This window comes from Poromitra crassiceps (assembly GCF_964638095.1).
Source record: "Poromitra crassiceps genome assembly, chromosome: 23".
Lineage (NCBI taxonomy): Eukaryota > Metazoa > Chordata > Actinopteri > Beryciformes > Melamphaidae > Poromitra > Poromitra crassiceps.
This window is the reverse complement of record NC_139639.1, coordinates 16,680,300-16,698,989: the sequence shown is the minus strand read 5'-3', so window position 1 is coordinate 16,698,989 and position 18,690 is coordinate 16,680,300. Positions and strand designations below refer to the sequence as shown.

The 18,690-nt window shown below is 42.4% G+C and overlaps 1 long non-coding RNA gene across 1 annotated transcript; it reads left to right on the top strand.

Annotated features, from left to right (window-relative positions):
- Positions 1-12,814: 12,814 nt before the first annotated feature.
- LOC310797449 lies at positions 12,815-16,291 on the top strand. Its single transcript, XR_014553729.1, has 6 exons — positions 12,815-13,086; positions 13,277-13,462; positions 13,916-13,996; positions 14,157-14,194; positions 15,204-15,301; positions 15,407-16,291. It is a non-coding gene; the product is annotated as an uncharacterized lncRNA (long non-coding RNA).
- The last annotated feature ends 2,399 nt before the right edge of the window (positions 16,292-18,690 follow it).

Below are 18,690 nucleotides of genomic sequence, written 5' to 3'. Positions count from 1 at the left end.
TCCCATGCAGTGTTGGGCAAGTTACTCTGGAAAAGTAATTAGTTACTGATTACTGATTACTCCTTAAAAAAGTAATAAAAGTTACTTTACTGATTACTTTTTCAAAAAGTAACTAGGTACGTTACTAGTTACTTTACTAGTTACTTTTATTTTTATTTTTACCCCAAATACCGTCTAGCATGTCACTCTATTAATTATTTTCGCTTTGGTATTATATAGGCTATGTTAAACGAAAAGCCAAAGGCATTTTACTTTGAAATTCGGTTAGAAAGAACAGGAAGTGGTGTATTAAGACTGGCTAGCTTCACACGAAATGAAAGTCAGACAGTCACACAGATAACGTGAGTGAAAGATGCTGTTACTGTCGGAAACTCGGAGTGGTAATACAACAGCCTCAATGCAAACGTTTCAAGCTTCGTTGCTGAAAGAAAAGTGATGATCTGTCAACATTCCCTGGGCCGGCCCGTCTGACTACGGTGAGAAAGGCTTTGACGAGAAGGTTAGGAAGTAACAAAGTGTACAACACTGACTTACCCAAAGTGTATCTGTTAATCCAGTGAACACACCCAAGTCTACCTCACCCAGCGTCGCCTATTTAGCCTCCATCCCCGCATATTCTCTCTCGAGGTAGCCAGGTTTCTCTTGCTCGTCTCCTTCTTCTGACTCGGTTTGTTTTGAAAGCCAGCGTGCACGCTCTGACGCTGTATCGCGCACACACACTATGACTATATGTGTGCGCCTGAGTCCGTGAGGATAAAATGTTTTCTTTTACATAGACCAAATCAGCGGGGATATTTACATTTACTTCCGGGTACCCCTGAGGTCCACACATTATAATGGCGGTGGACGGCACAAACTGACGTGTTGAAGACAAAAACAGACAAAGAAGACAAAAACGGTTCGTCCGTGTTGTGTTGTTGTTTAATATCATTCATAACAACACTTTCACTAACGTTAGTGGAGACCAGACTAGCTAATTTACCTGTTGGACCAGACCAGAGTAGACTTGAAGCTAAATTAAATTAACGTGGCGTCAGTAGCTCTGTCTGTAACGTTAACGAGTCTGCAAAAAAACAGCGAGTTTGACAGACAAACAAACGTTATTAGCTAGCTAACACTACATAAAACAAACACAGAAGAAAGGCTAGATACGTCGGACAAGCATGTTTACCAACTGTTTAACCATTTAAATTGAAAGTACTCGGCCGAAAACAGCGAGAGGGTTTGACAGCATTTATTTGACAACACGCACATTTAAACCTGCCGCCTTCCTCAAGTGGTACCCGGAAGTAAATTTGTTTACATGGTGACGTCACGGTGATTTGGTCTATAGAAAACACTGCATTCTGGCAGGCAATGATGTAACACAGTAACGCATGCGTTACTTGGATTAGTAACTGTAATTAATTACTGTTTTGGAAATTGTAACGCCTTATATTACTTAGTTACTAAAAAAGTAACTAATTACAGTAACGCGTTACTAAGTAACGCGTTACTGCCCAACACTGGTCCCATGCCACAATTAAATACATTATAATCATTATCAGTATATAAAGCCGCGAGCCCGCATAGCGGGTGAGCCTAGGAATCGACAACCCGATCTCCCAAAAAATTGTAAAATAGCAACGTTTGTGGACAAACGTTACTATTTTACAATTTCGGCTCAGAAATTGTAAAATGGTAACGTATGTGTCTACAGCGGTGGGCGTGGTTTGGGCGTGTTTTACGGAGATTTTCTGTTTCTAACCCCTCCCCCTACTCTAATCCTAACCCTAAAATCTCAGAACGTTACTATTTTACAATTTTCGAGCCGAAATTGTAAAATAGCAACGTTGGTCCATAACGTTGGTATTATACAATTTTCTGTGAGACTGTGTTGGAATCGAACGCGCGTAGCGTGCGAGATGCCTAGTATAATAATAACTACAAGAAGAAGAAGAAAGCTGACAGGATAGATCAAAAGACGGAAAACTGTCTGGTAGTTCTGCTGAAGCATGAAGATACTGGACCAACCTCTTATTCAGAAGTCACCACTAAAGTTGCACTGTAGCTACTTGTGACTTACAAACGATTTGGATGAGTAGGGGTTTCTGGCACAACCTCACCTTCTCCCAAGGTGCACAGAGAGGGGGGGAATGGTCTAAAGAGGCACAAAAACACTTGTAGTATAAAGAACAACTTTATTATTAGACCGTGTTCTGGGCCGTGTCGTGGCCTTCATGAGGGTCAACATATTTGGATGGCACATGTGCTTACACAGTGTACAGTAGAAACCCCCTGAGGGTTGAGATTAAATGCTGGGGTAAGCAGTATCTACTGGTGACTGTGGTCCTGCTGCACATGTTCTGTGCTGCAGAGATTCGTTATGCAACAATACTGAGGAGAAGAAAATGATGAGGTTGCTGAGGTTTCGTCCAGTAAGGGGACATTCACACCAAAAGCGTTTGTTTCAGTCAGAGCACTATGAAAATCATGTTGAGAGCGCTTCCGTTGTGCACAAAACACAGCGCACGGAGCTTTTTTTTTGTACTCCGTTTTGTTCCCCCCTGCAGTCGCGTGCAGTACAGATAGCAGCACAACGACCACATGGACGGTAACCAGCTGGTTTTGTCTGTTTGATGTTGTTCACTGTCAACATGAAAGCCAGATTATTGCCAATTCTGGCAGCAGCGGAGGTCGAGGATCCCTCGGCAGGAGAAAAGGTAGGAGTGGAAAATATGAGCAGCGTGCTTTTCCTCTAATGTTCAACTTTTTTCAGCTTAAAAACGCCCATAGCGCTCCTCCAAAAACAAAAGACGGCACCAGTGCTAAATGCCAGGTGCGTTCATTAAAAGAGGAGAACGTTTAGCGCATCCTTACATAGAGAATGAATTGCAGAAAGACGCCAAAAGCGCTTTGGGTGTGAATGTCCCCTAATAGAGACAGTCCGCATGTCTGGGAACGCCCATACAGGCTCTAGGAACGCCCACAATAGACGCTGGGTTAGCCTGGGGGCGTGGTCAGGGTGGGGTAAATCCTCCCGTTCTATCCATTCAGCAAAGTTAGAATTTAGCTGATAGCCCAGCCCAGGCAGACACGATCGGGGATTTAACCACCGCAGTAAACGCACATCTGAGCAGATGTCTTGTGTTCTGCTCTAGAACCCCCAAACATGTAGTTTAGAGTCGCAGCACCGTCTTTTGGTGAGTAAGTAATAATACTACAACTATTTTGGGGAGTATGTGTACTTTACTTGGCTATTTATATTTCGGTCAACTTTCACTTTTACTCCACTACACCACATTTCCTAAATCTTAGTTTGTCGTTACTATAATGTAAAATCAGAAGTCATTTGGAAATTTGGTAGCCTGCAAGCAAGTAGGTTTGGCGTATCAGTGCTCCTAGCTTGCAAGTTACGTTAATCACGATCCACACACCATTCCAGTTGGTGGCAGTGATGCACCATAACATTGTTTGACAAACTCAAGAAGAAGAAGAAGAAGAAGAAGAAGAAGAAGAATTAGACAGACATGGGCCTGTGTAGAATCGACAATGACTGCTTGCTTTTTCTAATAGCCTACCTGTCAAACTCATTTTCAACCTTCCTTGGCTCATTGCCAACAATGTGTACAGTAGCAGTGACATGTGAAGGGTTCTCCCAGACCGTCAAGTGTGGCTTTCAGATCCTTCATCCACCAATGCCTCCTTCCTCTCCACCTGCACCTCCCCTTCCTCTTCCATTCACACCTTTGTCTCCACCTGCACCTCCCCTTCCTCTTCCATTCACACCTTCCTCGACTCCTCCCTCCCTCACACCCTCCTCCACCCATCAGCCTCCTCTTTCTTCTCTTCTTTCTTCTCCTCTTTTTTTTTGCTGGTGCTCCTCATCCATCTCCCTCCTTGTTCACCACCGCGCCGTATCCTCGAACCCGGTCAGTAATTTAGCAGCCAGCGAGTACTGGGCCAAATCTGTCACAGCAGCGGCAACACAAGTGATTTCCCAACGGGACCCCAGACACGTGTAATCACTTCCTCAGGGACGCGAGGAGACAGAGGGAGAAGGTGAGGACTAACAGACAGATGGTGAAGAAGAGGGAGAAGAAGCCCATTAGGTAAACAGGCGGGGGGGACGCCACCCCTAATAGAATTGGGGAGTGTTCCGGTGAATTCATTATAGGTGCCAGAAGCAGGAAGTGCGATAACCTCACAAGTCGAGCTTCCATCATGCTGATGTTTGATTGGTTGAAAGGGTTTCCTCTGCTTCTCTTCTCCCTCTAATTTTAGCACCGTCTTTATTTAAAAAGAAAATCGACAATGGTCGCATGTGAGGTCGTATTCAAGAAATGCGTTCAAACTTCCTTCCCAAAACTAGGCCAAACTCTTGCATTGTCTGTCTTCTCATCTCATTGTCTTACCGTCGGTCTGAATAATAACACACCTCCACACAACCTGTCCTGAATACATAAAAAACCCTGGCAGGTTCCTCCTGCTTCTACTGTGATGAAGGAGTAACGCTAGACTGAAAACGACTCAAATTAACTTGTCCAATCAGCTGTGCCATGACAGATGACAAAGTAGCAAGAGAGGTTGAAGTGTGTGTATATGTGTCTAGACTCTATGTACATGTGCATGAATGTAAGTTATGTGCATGTATTTGTGTGTATGTGTGTGTGTGTGTGTGTGTGTGTGTGTGAGAGAGAGAGAGAGAGAGAGAGAGAGAGAGGGAGAGACTGTGTGTGTGTGTGTGTGTGTGTGTGTGTGTGTGTGTGTGTGTGTGTGTGAGAGAGAGAGAGGGAGAGACTGTGTGTGTGTGTGTGTGTGTGTGTGTGTGTGTGTGTGTGTGTGTGTGTGTGTGTGTGTGTGTGTGTGTGTGTGTGTGTGTGTGTGTTGACATGCTTTGATTGAAAGGGAAGGCGACCTCTCCTGTCAACCCGCACACCTCGTTTAGAGGGAGACTTACGTCCACATCACCCCCCATGTCCCTTCCTGATTAAGAGATGCTGGTTGGGGAGATCGACGGAGGAGATGACAGAATTGGACGCCGTGATCATTATGTATTATCTGCCACTGGCCGTGTGACAGCTCTGACGAGTGATGGGGACAGACGGGGAGCTCCGGGCGGCTGGGTAAACTTCACCACTGTAGGGCCTCCTCTCCTCTCACTGACTGCCTAATTATGGTGCTCATTCAGAAAATGGAGGGAACTGTTTAGCTGTCAGACCCGTCTTTGTTTGGCCCTGAAATGCACTTACTGTAAAAACACCTGAATCCTTTTCTCAAGCGAAACAAAGCATCGAATACCTTCAAAATGTATTTCTCTCTCAACCCAACCGCTCATGGCAGATGATCGCCCACCAAGAGCCGGGTCTGCTCAAGGCTTCTTCCCCGTTAAAGGGCTCTTTTCCTTGTTAAAGGGCTATTTTCCTTGCCGCCTGCTGCTCTTGTTGATAAATTGTTCCAATTGCCACATGACCTCGCAGAATAATCGCCAGTGCAGGTGAGAATTGTTTCAATTGTTGGGTCTAAAATAAAAGAGGCTAGTCTTCTATCTAAGATAGATAGATAGATAGATAGATAGATAGATAGATAGATAGATAGATAGATAGATAGATAGATAGGTAGATAGATAGATAGATAGATAGATAGATAGATAGATAGATAGATAGATAGATAGATAGATAGATAGATAGGTAGATAGATAGATAGATAGATAGATAGATAGATAGATAGATAGATAGATAGATAGATAGATAGATAGATAGATAGATAGATAGATAGGTAGGTTGGTTGGTAGGTAGGTATGGAGGTAGGTAGATAAGATAGGTAGGTAGGTAGGTAGGTAGATAGATAGATAGATAGATAGATAGATAGATAGATAGATAGATAGATAGATAGATAGATAGATAGATAGATAGATAGATAGATAGATAGATATCGATCTAGATAGACTGATTCTTTATTGTCCAATTCTTTTTTCTAAGCAGTCTTGGTCGCTGCTCCACCTCCTCTGCTGATTCGGGGAGGGTGTAGTAGACTCTCACATGCCTCCTCCGATGCATGTGTCTGTGTCTGTAGGAACACCTGACCAGAGGTAACATGAGGCGCGAACCTGCGGCCCTCTGTTGGTAGGTGAGGGAATAGACCGCTACACCACCCAGGCGACCTTTACTGTGCATTTCTGAAATTTGAGATAAAAAAACAACAACAATTTGAATAGACATACTGTAGATCAAATAGTACCAAGCATATAACACGGATGAGACACAAAATGCAGCAGGGGGGCTCTCTCTCTCTCTCTGGACTTTTATTTTGGAATGATAGTCACTGCATGTACAGTAACAAATGATTGCTTTTAACTCAGGATACTCTCTTGGTCATCTTCCTAAGTCTTTTGTGAGTAAAGAAAGGGCTTGTGTGAGGCGTGCTGTTGAAGGATTTTTCAGTAAATGAAATACGTTGTGGGCTAGCTACCTAATGACACTATTACAAGCACCCCTGCAGGTTTTAGAGGTTGGTATTCCCTTCCTCAAGTTTTTGCCCCCTCCTCTTCCTGTTGGGTGATTATACTGTATTCGACAGATTCAAGTCCATTATGTAAAACATGACCTTGGTAAGTTCAGATGAGAAAGTTATAGTCTCAAGCTGCGATAAAAAAAAGGAAAAAGAAAATCAACTGTCAGGCTGAAAACAAATCTCCCTCAACTACAGCAGAATCACAACAATAACCTTGGGCTTGGACTATACTTCTTGTTTTAATTTAAGTTTCCAGAGTAGGCTACAGTATGAATGTATTCAAACTACTTTTAATATTTCACGTGTGTGTGTGTGTGTGTGTGTGTGTGTGTGTGTGTGTGTGTGTGTGTGTGTGTGTGTGTGTGTGTGTGTGTGTGTGTGTGTGTGTGTGTGTGTGTTTTTTCAGTGGTGTGTTTTCAGTGGCGTGTCTGTGTGTGTGTGTGTGTGTGTGTGTGTGTGTGTGTGTGTGTGGTGTGTGTGTGTGTGTGTATGTGTGTGTGTGTGTGTGTGTCTGTGTGTGTGTGTGTGTGTGTGTGTGTGTGTGTGTGTGTGTGTGTGTGTGTGTGTGTGTGTGTGTGTGTGTGTGTGTGTGTGTGTGTGTGTGTGTGTGTGTGTGTGTGTGTGTGTGCCTGAATGTGTTTATGCCAGTCAGGCAGGACCAGGCTCTGCATCTGTAATGGCTTAGCAGAGTGTGTGGAATGTGGATTAGAAAGGGAAAAGGTGAGGATCTGCTGACGGCTGGTGTGCATAAAACAGATTCAGTGCTGGAGAGTATATACACCACACCATGCACACAAACCTTTTATTTGGAGTATTTAGAGCACACCCACCTGCTTAATTACCACTGAAATAGGATAGCATTGATCATCATCATCATCTGCACCCCTGGATTTCCTGCGCAGAAGCATTTGATGATGAGTTGCAAGTGACGTTCAAATCAGATTTGGTGGATCTGCGCGTCCGCACTAAAGACACATCAGTCAAAAGCACATTTGAAGCAGATTGGAAACTACCTCCATATATGGTTTGGGACAAGTGACACAAATCAGACTTGGAGCGTCCAGGCTCATAAAACCAATCTGGATAGAATTATTAATAGGTCACTAAAGTTTACAAATCAGATTTGGCCAACCAATCTGGATAGAATCATTAATAGGTCACTAAAGTTCACAAATCAGATTTGGCCTAAGGCCATGTTCAGACTTGTTCTGAACATGGCATGGCAGAACATGGCAGACTTGTTCAGGCCAAGTCTGATTTGTGTCACTTGTCCCAAACCACGAGGTCTGGACACACAGAACTGACTTGAACACTGTTTCTTGTTGACACAAGGCGGCCAAAACCACGGGTGAATGCCGAAAGGAAATGAGGCCAATTGTCAGCAGGTGGTGATTCCTCTCATGTCCACTATGGGTACATCAGCTGTAGCAAAGACTCATCAGTCACCTCATCAGGGCCGTAGCCAGTGGGGGGGGGGAAGTGTGGACGATTCCAAGGGCCCTTGACTGACAGGGGCCCCAAATGGCCAAAATTTTCCGCCGCCGCGGGCCTGATGTGACATCCTTTCATGGGGCCCGAAATCCCTGGCTACGGCCCTGCACCACATCACTCCCCTCAAGAAGTTTAGTCAAATGATTGTAATGCAAACTGAATAATGAAACTACAGTACATGTGTAAGGATCAGGCAAGTTCATTTTCACACGTCACAACACACCAAATTCAGGTCAGTCGAACTGGTGGTGCTCTCTTGCATGTTAGCTTTGCTTGTGCAGTGACTACAAACTAGATTAAGCTAGCAATGCCTTTTTGCACACAATGTGGAATATAATAATATTTGGGCAATGCTAATGATACATTTAGGCTAACGAGCTATATGACATTGAAAGACAGCTAAATTTGTTGCAAAGTTGAAATGTAGCGAGTGCATCTATTCTTTGACAACACATTGGTTTATGATTATGGTTATCCACTCTAGCTTGGTGAACACGTGCCGTGGGACTGTAAAGCGGTCTGCACTTGTCCCTGTATTTGTTTCTGTATGAACAAGTGGAACAATTCAAAGTGAGTCCTCTTCCTGTCAAGTCTGTCTTCCTGGTTGTGACAGCGCATGGTGGGGCTTTCCATGTGCAACACGCTTCTCAAGGTGTGAAGATCAGAAAATAACAAACTCCTTCACTTCTTGGAAACCCTTTTCAGCTGACTGAAAAAAACATGCACCACAGCAGAGAGATGACTCATACACATGGTTTACAAGTTTTCAAGTTCTTTTCAACTTTTAGACAAACTAATACTGTTACGCAGAAAAGATGTATGGGTGTGAAAACAAACGAGGAGACAGAGGACGGGGAAGATTGAGCCTTGAGCTGGTCCGGGCAGTGTGGGGCCAAAGAAACACATTAGCTAATGTTAGTTGGCTCGTTTTGCACTCACCAAAAACCTTCCAGTCTTGCATGCTAGCTCTTACAGAACCGACTAACTCTCATTTCTCATAGCTGCAGCTCTCAACATGGCCAGACATGTCGTGATTTTCACCTCTTTTAATACTTTCCCCCTCGTTCTGGAAGAATGCGGTGAAATGTGTCGAGGTGACGACCATGTTAGTGTTGGTGACAACGTATATTGTTTCACACAAAACTAAACATTACGTTACAGTTTTATTAAAAAACCTTGACTACTGACTTGAAAATTCTCTTTTAAATTGCCATCCTCAATATTGATCATCATGGCACAATGCAAACGGGATACAAAAATGATCTGTCTTTTGACATTGACTACCGTTTTTTTTTTTTAACTCATTGAGTGCCAATGACGACTATAGTCGTCAATTCAAATAGTTACGTAGAGTGCCAATGACGACTAAAGTCGTCAATTGCGTTTTTTGACGGTGGGACGTGGATCAAAGCCTGATGCATCTCCTGTAAAAATATGGGGCATGTTGAAGGTGTATAAGCTATTTTACGGACCCATTAGGTGGCGACAGTGCTCTCCAGATTAGAGAAAGGTGAGGAAAAAAACAGAGAAGAAGCCGTGGGCAGTGGGCACACGGAGACCGATGCATGCTGTAACGTTAGCTGTACCTGTGAACAGCAAGCAATCTGCTCCCACAATTGAGCCTTTCTGTCTGTTGCGATAGCCCCTCCACATGATTAGTTGCCAGAAAAGGAGCACCCGACACGAGCGTCTTTCTGAAAAGATAAATTATTCTCAGCTGGAAGCGCTGGGAGCCGGCGACAAAAATGGCGGAGTGCTGTGAAAATAGCCTGGGTGCAGCGCACTTTGAAACGTGCAGTGGAAAATTCAGAGCAGAGGGCCACCAGAGACACTCCCACGGAGGAGGGGTTTGCAGTTGAGGGGGGTGGGGCACGCAGGGCACCATTCAACACCGACCCAGACAGCAGGCTCGATGGACAGATTGGCAAACACAAGCTAGAATATCTGATGCCCACCAGCAGTAAATCAAGACCAGCAAGAAGGCCAGCGCTGCTGGTTGCAGCTAAAAAATATTATTTTGCCATCAAAATTCCTTTGTTTTCGCTCTTTTATTGAAGGAAATTATTTTTGAGGTGTCACTACATCAGAAAATATTAGCTTCAGAGTCAGTGATGTGCTTGAAATGCTTCATTTCACAAAAGGCTCATTATCTCAGCTTCTAGTTTGAAACGTCTGTTTAACTAACTAAAGAACGGAAAATGATATCAATACACTTTTTTTTGCTGATGATACAAGAGAGTCTCATCGTTCTTTGGGCATGTTCGGTGTTTACATAGTAATATCACACAATATTCTGTGGGTCTTGAGTTATCACTGAAAACGCTCTGAAAGGGCTGGCACTGGGAGCATCCGTTTTCCAAAAGTGGCTGGCACTCAATGAGTTAAAGGAGAATTTCGGTTTTTTACACCACGGTCCTCATTTCCAGCTTAAAATATGATGTTTTCTACCCACAAATACTTTTGGGTTCATTCGGATCCCCACAGAAGATTTGTCGCACCGAGTACACTCCTCAAACACTCAAACAGGCTAGAACGGGAGCCTGCGGGGCATGCTGCACGCTGTAAATGACACTTTTTCGGTCACATCGCGGTTCATTCTGGTTGTAAATATAAATATTTAGCTAATAGCTAGAAGCTAAGCTAACAACAACAAAAGAGTCGGCTCCGATCTGCCCCGGATGGGGTTACAGTGCTCATCTTCTTCTTCTGTGGTTTCTCTGAAGAAGTGTGGTAAGAAGACAAACCACAGAAGAAGGTGAGCACTGTAACCCCATCCGGGGCAGATCAACGTTGACTGTTGTGTTGGTGTTAGCTTAGCTTCTAGCTATTAGCTAAATAATTATATTTACAACCAGAATGTTGATGTGACCGAAAAAGTGTCATTTACAGAGCGCGTGCAGCATGCCCCACAGGCTCCCGTTCTAGCCTGTTTGAGTGTTTGAGGAGTGTACTCGGTGCGACAAATCTTCTGTGGGGATCCGAATGAACCCAAAAGTATTTTGGGGTAGAAAACATCATATTTTAAGCTGGAAATGAGGACCGTGGTGTAAAAAAACGAAATTCTCCTTTAAGTAAGGTCCCATGGTGACCCTGGTAGGAGGCGGGACTTAAATAGCCTATACAGCGCAGAGTGGCTACATGGTAGTTTGACTTGACTCATCAGTGCAGAAAGGTTTTGTTACAGTATATCCGCCACGGAGTTCACTGGAGGTTTTCACCCCAGTTTGTCTGTTTGTTTGTCTATCTGTTTGTCTGCAGGATATCTCAAAAAGTTGTTAATGGATTTGCATGGAACTTTGCAGAAAGTTTGGGTCATGGGACCAGAAGTGATCCACTCCCACTGGCCAAAAGGGAGCATGGCAATGGATGTGTTCAATCACAAAAGGTGCCTAACTTCCAAACGGATTCGCGTAATACCACGGCACTTTGCAGAAAGTTTGGTCATGGGCCAAAGACAACCCTTCCACGCCCACTCGCTAAAAGGGGGTGTGGCAATGGTCGTGGCCAATCACAAAACGGCACTTAACTTCCACGCAGATGCATGCAATGCCACAACATTTTGCAGAAAGGTTGGCCATGGGCCAAGGATGAACAGAAGTTTCCACACCCACTGGCAAAAAGGAGGTGTGGCAATGGGGGTAGCCAATCACAAAAAGGTGCCTAAGTTCCAAACGTATTCATGTAGCATCCCGTGGCGTGGCACATCTGTTTCTTTTTCAACAACTGACAACCAACATGGCTTATTTCATGATTGGTTCGCAGAATTAATTGCGTAATAAATCTCGAGCATAACCACGGCCAATTCAAACGCAATATCAGGAAAGTTTCAAAAACAACATTTTGAATTTGGAATGAAAGTCATTTCTGCTTTTAGACCCTAAGACCCTAAATTACAATTACAATTATATGGGTTTCCATGCATTTTCTACCCGAATGGCTCAATGCAGCTAACTGTCGATAGTTATACAATCTATAACATCTAAAATAAAAATAAATAAATAAAGATTGTGGTCATGAAGATTTTTTTTGGTGAATATGCCTCCTGATAGGGCAAGGTTGTGTGCCACTGTGGTAAACTCAGATCAACTTATTGTTGCTTGCATGCTTGCAATGCATGCTTCTTGTTACCAACCACAGCTCATGCTGCACTCCTGTGGTTTTGAATACACACACATGGGGTGAGTGGGCACCTTGTTTCCTTTCCACTGCAAACCTCAGACAGTTGTAAGTAACGTCCTCTGTGTGTGTGTGTGTGTGTGTGTGTGTGTGTGTGTGTGTGTGTGTGTGTGTGTGTGTGTGTGTGTGTGTGTGTGTGTGTGTGTGTGTGTGTGTGTGTGTGTGTGTGTGTGTGTGTGTGTGTGTGCGTGCACGGGCGCGTGTGCGTGCTGTGTGTGTGTGAGGGGGGCGAGAGAGTTTAGGAAGAGGGTGGAGTAAAAAGATAAAAGTGGTCTGGCTGAGGTAAAGAAAAAGTTAGAGTTGAAAAACATCCAGAGACGACAATTCCTTAACACTCGATTCTTGATGGTTGTCATTATGAGAGACATCTACATTTGCTGTTGTCTTCTTCATGGTGAGTTACTTCTGTCTGTCTGTGCCTGAACCTAGTTTGCGCATAAACACTGCCATTGCCAAATAATGTGCTGTATGTATATTACTGTAGAGTTTTATTCTCAAGTAACTTCAGTCTGCAGTTGACCAAATGAGATAGAGATGGATATGATAAACTCCAGGTAATAATCATAAACTTTTTCCTTGATTCCTTCTTAGCTCTGAGTCTTGTGGAGATGAACCCTGTCAACGTCGTGGGCCATGTTGGTGGAAATGTCTCATTCAGATGCTCAAACTGGTTTGGTTGGGCAGACAAAACAACTTTTGTAAAGTACTTTTGTATTGATCCATGCAATGAAGACAAACACATCATAATCAAAGCAAATTATAGACAAAGTAAAGAAAAGGGCAGAATACACTTATGGAACAGAGGGAACGATTTATTTGTGACCTTCTTTAAACTCCAAAAGTCAGACTCCAATACATATTTTTGTGGAGTGGAGAGGCTTGTCCTAGCTGATACATATATTGAAGTGAATCTTGAAGTTAGAGATGGTAAGTCTATGCTCTTCAATAACAAACTGACATTTCATTTTTCAGCTTACATTATACCTAACCTAACTATTTTTAACCTTATTTTTCATGCTACCAAACCACCTTTCCTTTAATACAGTAGGTGATTATTGATGTGCCCAAATAAGTGATTGACCGGTAAATATAATATTGTTTTCACCCATGCTTCCAGGAACCAAGACAACTCATGAATCATCCCAAATCTTCATTGGATCGACTGTCCCACCTGCATTTCTGAACAGTTCCACCATCCCATTTGGATCAGAAAATATTACTGATGTGTTTACATCGTACCCCAACCTATCTACATCAAGCCCTGAACTATCAGCAACACAACTATCAGTAACACAAGGAGCTGGTATGGAGTGTGCTCTCATCTGAATTCTGTGTTTATTTGAATGGATGGTGCATTGGCAACAAAGATGAGACAGAAGAGTATCAAAATATTGTCACTTTTTCATGACTTGATGCTTTACAGGAGGATTATGGCTTGATTATTTGATTGGTCATCCAGTAAATGTTTTGTTCTGCGAATTTTCACTGTCAAGTCAAGTTTAGTTATATAGCCCTAATTCACAAGCATTTTATATATATATATATATATATATATATACCGGTATATTTATATAGAATATGTCTAGCTAAATCTAGCTGTCAGTTTCATTTGTGTGTCTAGATTAAATGGCTAATTCACTCACTTCCTCACTCACAAAGCATATGTTTCACTCTGTTTGCAAAAATACCATTATATTATGTCACAGGTTCTATAGTATTGATTGTCATAGTTTTTCTTCTTCCGTGGTCACTGTAGTCTGTGCCAGTCTGGTTGGAGTAGTGTTGCTGACGGGTATCATCATACGGCTCTTCTACAAACCAAGGACCGGATCATCTGGTAAGTGGAACGCACTCTGACCTATCACTTCCCTTTGTATACAACTTATCAATCAAACGATCAGCTGGTCAACCAATCAATCAATCAATCAACAATCAACAACAACATACAAATGCAACAGTCACTTATTCAGTCTCTCACTCTTCCTTAATTTTCTCAGGCTTGAGGACAAACACAGACATGGAGAACAATACAGAGGTAACAGTGCCAACTGTTTATAACTGAATGGAATTATACCACATAAAAGTGATTTTATTCACCTTGTGATCAAACTAGTTTTTCTTTTTTTAATCATATGCATGTAAACTAAGGAGGAAATGTTTATTTTTTCATCAAGAGCAGTGCTGACCAATTTGGGGCCCCAAACAGCGCGAGCCAAGTTTGGCCCGCGCTGTTTGTTTTGGCCCGCCACGGATTTGGGAAAGAAAATGTTTTTTTTTTTTTTTTTTTTTTTTTTTTCCCCCCCCGATTTTTTACCCCATTTTTTATCCCCCATTAGTGCTAACTTAATTTATTTATCCTGGTTGCTACTCCACCCTCTGCCGATCTGGGAAGAGCCGAAACTGGCTCCATGCTTCCTCCGAGACATGGGCAGTTAGCCAGCCGCTTCTTTTCACCTGACAGAGGAAGCTAAACCGGTAGGACATAGCACGTTCACGCTATTCCAACCAGTTCCCCTCCCTCTGAACAGGCGCCCTTAACGACCAGAGGAGGAACCACATTAGCAACCAGGATATTGCATGTTTTTGGCAAATTGTCATGGCAAATTGTTTACAAAAGATGGACAATAAAGCTGATTTTCAAAGTACCTTGAGGATTTTTCAAGTTGTGAATTAAGTCAAATTTCTCTCTTGATTACAAAGGTGGAAAATACAACTGTTTTTAACTGGGTGTTTACTGATTAAATGTTTAAGCTCCCCACAAATGCAGATGTTTTTTTTTATATAATAACCAATTGCAAATTATTACAATTACCAAACAGATACAAAGTAGATTATTATATTGAAATGTTATTTTAGATTTAGAATGTTAATTTTCTATAAAACACAATACATTTGAATGTGTTTATTTTTGGCCCTCGGCCCTCCACCCAGATTGAGTTTTGGCCCTTCATGGGAAAGAATTTGGGCACCCCTGATCAAGAGGCTTGTTGCTTCCTGTCCCAGAGTCATATTAGTTGTCAGACTGATCGACTCTGGGTTCCCAGATTGTGTTTACACAGATTGCAGATCCAGACAGCATCTATCAAACCCTCAGCCCAGCCACGGATCAGGATGTCTACAGCACTGTAGAGTGTATGCCCATGTATGTGTTTATCATTTAGCTATACACAATATACCGTCCATTTCCAAACTGTATTTTCTCTCTGTTCTCCTACTTAAGTTCGTATAATATTCTTGATTTCCTCAGGATGCAGTTCCAGAGTCCATCTATCAAAGTCTGAAACAAGCCACCATTGAGGAGACCTACAGTACAGCACTGTAACACCCAGCAAAGGAGAGGCTTTAACCTGACACGCATGCACGGACGCACGCACGGACGGACGGACACACACACACACACACACACACACACACACACACACAGATGTGTTGAACAGTTAATAACTGCCTCATGTGGATGCAGTATGCTGTTTTACAATCGGTGTGTGTGTGGGACTGAGGTATTATTTGCTTGTGAGAAATTTTCAGTTTTTCTTTATTCCACAAATCTATGCTTTTTCTTAAGTGGGCTTTATTTGGCTTTATTGTGTTTTATCCCTTTGACAATTTTTGTACAAATATATGATGCCTCCTTATTTGGTCTCTAGTGGGACAGACTAAGAAAATCATTAAAAAATAACCTATGAGAATAACCTACACCTCCAAATTTTCTCCAAATTTACTGTAAAGAAGTAGTAAGGTTAAGTAGCTTTCACAGCTGACCTCTCCGCTACGACTAAACAGATAGTTGTTTCCTCAAACCCACCAACAATTAATAATACAGTATATTTTCTGTTCTCAGTTGTCCTTGCAAGTGCTTGTATTTTTGCCTTGAATCTGATAGTGGCGCGGAATATTATATTCCTTGAGCACTGACATGTTGCTGTGACATGTGAACGTTGATATTGGCAGTGACAAAACTGTACTCTGATTCACGTACTGTACACGTTCTGCTAATTTTTCCATGACAGTAACTAGAACAACATTTTGAACACATAACTCCATGTCCTGATCTCCCTTCATTGGCTCCCAATCCATGCAAGATCCGATTTCAAGCTGCTTCTGCTAACCTGTAAATCATTACAGTACCGGCTTGTGCCTCAATATATTTCTGATCTTGCCCCCTATTCCCCCTCGTAGTCATGCCCATCAATCTTAAAATCTGTTATCTAGAGATCATACAATGTAGCATCTTGATTTCTTGTTGTTTTTATAGTTTTTCCCCTCCTACTGGCTATTATTGTTTGTATTGTTGTTGTATTTCTGTTGTAAAGTGTATTGAGACACTTGGGTGTGATTTTGTACCTAAAATAAAATCTGATTTGATTTGATTCAGTGCATTTTATTGAGGGGAAAAAATGGGCCTGTGGGCAAGATTGGACCATTGGTGGGCCGGTGCTGGCCTGCGGGCCGTATGTTTGACACTCCTGTGTTCTGTATTTCCGGCATTAGTGATTTTCAGTCGTTACTGTTGAGTGTGATATTTGCAGGGGGAAACGGAAGGGGGCGTTTTACAATAACATATAGCAGAAAGGGCCCTCAGATTTTGAGATACCCCTACCCGAGGTAGAACAACACACAACAATGATTTTCTTATCTGTAGGGTCTCCCAATAATGAAATTGATTGTTGTCAATTTATTTTTGGGGAAAAAATGTTTTTTTTGCTGTTCTTTAGAACTACCCCAATCCCTGAAAAAGAGCCAAATTAGGCCAGTCCGAATAGGGGAAAGGTGACAAAAAAGCCCATAACTTGAGAATGCTCACTCTTTTCCTCATCAGATTTGCTGAGGTATGAACCAGGTGGCTGCCCTACATCACCAAATAGTCAGAAAATGATTTACCTAAAAAGATACTGAATTATAGTCCTGTAAATATAGCTTTAGTAATTGTACTTTGTGGTGATAGGAACATATGACTCCATCATTTTCTCTCATTTATCAGAAAAACAGAAATCCCTAAAAATATACCATTACTGAATTATCTAGGGTGCTATTGAACACTAACCAGTAGTTGTATGGAGATATCTGGTACCGTTCTATTGCAAATGAGATTTCTTTAGACATAGGCCTACTACCTCTTCTCTGAAACAGTCAAATTAGGTTATTCCCAATTTCCTGTTGTGGTCACAGCGGTGGTGGAGATCTTTGTATCTGGCCAAGGGGCACGTCATCTCATAGTCCCCCTATGCGTGCTGCAGAAAGCCATCAGATGGAAAGTTAAACTGCTTTTTGTTTTGTTGTGGTTAACACCTCTCTCTGTGTATGTGAGTGTGTTAAATGTCAGTGTTTATTTTAGGTGAGGTTCTGAAGAACAAACTCAACCGCAGTCTGCAGGTTTTGACCGTAATTTGACTGTTTCAGAGAAGAGGTAGTAGGCCTATTTCTAAAGAAATTTCATTTGCAACAGAACTGTACCAGATATATCCATACAACTACTGGTTAGTGTTCAACCCTAGACAATTCAGTAATTGTATATTTTTTAGGGATTAGGACTATAATTCATTATCTTTTAAGGTAAATCATTTTCTGACTACTTGGTGATGTAGGGGAGCCACCTGGTTCATACCTCAGCAAATCTGATGAGGAAAAGAGGGAGCATTCTCAAGTTATGGGCTTTTTTGTCACCTTTGCCCTATCCGGACTGGCCTAATTTGGCTCGTTTTCAGGGATTGGGGTAGTTCTAAAGAACAGCAAAAAAAAAAGAAAATCCCCAAAAATAAATGTTGACAACAATCAATTTCATTAATGGGAAACCCTAAAGATAAGAAAAATCATTGTTGTGTTTTGTTCTACCTCAGTAGGGGTATCTCGAAAACTAAAGCCTTTTTTGAGGACTTGCTGCTAGACTAATAGCTATGAATGAATTTTAATTCATTAAGAATCTAGAAATCACATTGTAACCACACCATTGAAATTTGTATTGAAGAATTACCCTACATCCTTAAACCTACAATAAGCATTTTCAGACCTTATAACCAATGTTGAAACTAGTGTGTTTGACTGTTTTTATATGCCAACACCCCTTTGTGGAGTAATTGTTTACTAAAAACACACATTTGCAACCCTATTCTCTATGAAAGAATGCAAGTAGTACGAAGATTTCAGTCCAGTATTCCAGACTACAGTATAGGGAGGAGTCCTTTAAACTGTGTTTATTGTCACCCTTGTGTTGTGACTTCTGAGCCAGGTCATACGTTTTAAGATTTCATTTTCTTTACTGATGCACGGTGGGCACGGTGGCTCAGTGGTAGAGCTGTCGCCTCGCAGTCAGAAGGTCCTGAGTTCGATTCTCGCCTGGGACACTGCGGGCGCTGTGGTTGTGTTCCCCCCATATCTTCAGTGCCTACTGCCCAGGTGGGGTATCTCGTCGTAAGGGCCTTTCTGTCTGTGTGGAGTTTGCATGTTCTCCCCGTGCTCCCCCAGGGGGGTTCCTCCGTATATAACCCCATCAAAAACATGCAGAAGATCAGATCGTCATCGTCATCTGACCAG